This window comes from Mus pahari, chromosome 14 (assembly GCF_900095145.1).
Source record: "Mus pahari chromosome 14, PAHARI_EIJ_v1.1, whole genome shotgun sequence".
NCBI classification, from domain to species: Eukaryota; Metazoa; Chordata; class Mammalia; order Rodentia; family Muridae; genus Mus; species Mus pahari.
In genome coordinates this window covers 24,049,314-24,052,712 of record NC_034603.1, presented here as the reverse complement: position 1 = coordinate 24,052,712, position 3,399 = coordinate 24,049,314, and positions in this window count along the sequence as shown.

The following is a 3,399-nucleotide window of genomic DNA, read 5'->3' as shown; positions in this document are numbered from 1 at the left end:
ACACACACACACACACACACACACACACACACACACACTCACACACACACACACATGGCGGGGGGGGGAGATCATTTTCATGCCTACCACTCCAAGCACATTCCCAGTATGCAGATCATAATTGACCTGTTTGTTTTGTGAGAAAGAAACTCACAGAGAAGCTCAAACCTAGCACTTGCTATGAAACCCAGGGTGGCCTCAGACACTATAGCCCCCCCCCTTTTTTTACCTCAATACAAGTAAACACATTTGGATTATTCAATTCTCATGATTATTATCCTATTACATACCATATTATTCAATTTTACTTAAGACACGGTATAACATTAAATAACTCATGCTGAATTTTTTTGGTAGGGCCAGCAACCCGACCTGGGACTCCCTCCTTACTAGGAAAGGCCTCTCATGCGGAGCCACTCTTTAGACCTATATTGCTTGCTTTTCACAGGAACTACTTACCCTCGAGGCAATCCTGCAAGGTACTGCAGCTATTTTTGTTTATTTTACAAATGGGGTCACTGAGACTTATGGGAACTAAATACACCACTTTGTCCTCTGAAAACTGCATAACTGTAGTTGGATTTTGCTCATAACCACCACACTCTGCTCTCTTCCAGCTCTCCCGACAGCATCTCCAACCCAACCCTATGCCCTCCTTTTTAAAATTACTTTTAAAAAAAATCCATTAGTTTTAGTTTAATGCAATTGATGCTGCCTATATGCACATGGGTTTGGGTTTATATACTGGGGCTTCAGCAGACTACCAATGGTCACACCCCGAAGGAAAACTATGGTGTCTCCCAGCAGCACCAACTGCTAGCAGCTCCTCAGCTAGGGCCGGAAATCCGAACCACTTCTCTTTCTGTGACGTAATTATAGCTGGCTACATCTTGTAGAAGTCTTGTACAGGTGACTACAGCAACTGTGAATTCACCAGCACATCATACCAAGTCCAGAAGACAGCGCCTCACAGCTCTCTTTTCTTACACTCTTTCCATCTCTTCTTCCATGAAGTTCCTTGAGCTCAGAGAGGAAACATGGATGTTTCGTGTACAGCTAAACATCCACAGTTGCTTCTCCTCTGCACTCTGCTGAGTTGTGAGTCTCTCTATTAACAATCACGACCCTCTGCAATGAGACACTTCTCAGACCAAGGTTGAAAACAGCACAAACACAAGGATATAAACACACATGTTTAGGAGGAAGTTTGACAATATCCCCAATTAGAAAAGCACTAATAGGTTTTCTCCTGGAGCCTATGACTCCTAATAATGTGTATGCATTATGTTTTCAGTAGCCAGTAAAAGACAAACACAATATTCAAAGCCCACATTCATGCTAAGTCTCTACAATTAGTGTCTTTATCCCATCCCATCCCCTTGCACTGATGGTAGGAAGTACTATCTTGTTTGATGGGACCTACCCTGTCATAACTTGTAATACTTTTAAATCTTTAATATAATGCTCTATGAATTAAGAAATACCACCCCACCTTAATTACTTTTCTACTGCTGTGATAAAACACCACGAACAGGGCAACTTATACAAGAATGAGTTGATGTGGGCCTTACTGTTTCAGAAGATGAGTCCATGATCATCCTAGTGGGGAGCATGACAGCAAACAGGCATGGTGCTGGAACAGTAGCTGAAACAACAACCACAAGGCAGAGAGAGCTAACTGGAAATGGCATAAGCTTTTGAAATCTCAAAGCCCTCCCTCAGTGACACACCTCTTCTACCTAGGCCACAACCTCCAAATCCTTCCCAAATAGTTCCACCAACTGGAAACTAAGTAATCAAAGATATGAGCTATAGGGATCATTTACATTCAAATCACTACATTCCTTTAGCCCTGAATTTAACATCTTCCACTCTCTACCTTTATAATTTTAAAGATCTTTACATCTCAGTGAGATTTTTTTTTTCATCTTGAAGTCTCTCATATTCCCTTAAAGTTTGTTAATAATGATGTCAACATCAAAACACTTTGGAATTGTGTTATGTGCTCCTCCATGTTCATGTGTGCATGTTAGCATTTGTGTGTCTATGAGCATGCTCATGTTAGCATATATGAATGTACATATACATGTGTGAATGTGGACTAGAGGGCAGCATTGACTGTCATTTCTCAGGTACCATCTACATTGTTTTTGGAAACTGCATCTCTCGCTGGCCTAGAAGTTTCCAGGCATCTGGGCTGACTGGCCAGTGAGTCTCAGGGATCTATCTGTCTCTGCCCCTACCCAGATCTAGGATTATAAGCATGGGTTACTATGCCCAGATACTCTAGAAGTCTTTATGTGTATGTATGTATATGTGCATGCGTACAAGATATGTGAGAGCAACAGCACCCTGTGAGTAGTCACAAGACAAGCTCGGATATTAGTTCTTTCCTTCCACATTGTTTGTAGCAAGGTTTCTTTCCTCTAGGCCATTCTCATACCAGGCTGTCTGGTTCATTCGCTTCTGAAGAGTCTGCTGTCTTCCATCTTGCCTTAGGAGCACTGAGGTCACAAATGCAGGCCATGAGTCCAGATGCACTTTCTGAGACATGTGCTTTATCAGCTGAACTGCATACCCCCAGTCCATGTGTGGCTTTTGGGTCCTAGTGACTGAATATTCTCACACTTGACCAACTCAGCCACTCCCCAGTTCTCAAAGCACACTCCAGTTCTGAGGTGATGATCATATGCTAGGAGCTTCCCTTCCCTCTCCCAACTAGCCAGCAAGATCCCAGGTAATGGCAACCACTTCAGTCTGGGCCTGAGAGTGATCACAGCACAGGGAAGGCTCTCTTCACTGATGTTTGTTTGCTAAGCAGGCAGTGTGGGAACAAATCTTCATCATTTTTAATAGTGTTGGTGCTGGAAACTGAACTTAGGTTCTCTGGAAGAGCAGCTAGAACTCTCAGCCATTGAGTCATCTCCCCAGGACCTACCTTCTTCAGGCTCACAAGCAGTACCATGTGTCACTATTGCAAAATTATCTCTAAATCTAAATGTAACTCTTACCACGCTGTTACTACAGCGATGACAGCCACTCCTGTCTCTTCCTAGCCTCACTCTCCTGAGCATTCCTATTCAAAACCCTCCTAAGACATCTCTTCATATTTGAATAGATCCAAAAATCTATTGAATGTCAGGAAGAGGCAAACTCTTATCACAGTCTCCATGCTCACACATCCCAAGAGTCCGATAATTATGGTACATTAACAGTGAGGTACAATTCCTTCCAAAGGAGATATGAACAAAATTCTACTCACACCAGATAGGGAACCAACTACAGATGCCACCTACATTCAACTTGGTGAATGTCTGAGTTTTATTGAGGTTACTTACAGGAGCAGAAATTATTCAAAGACACCTGCATCACCAAAGCCCACCCCAGCATCAGTGACAG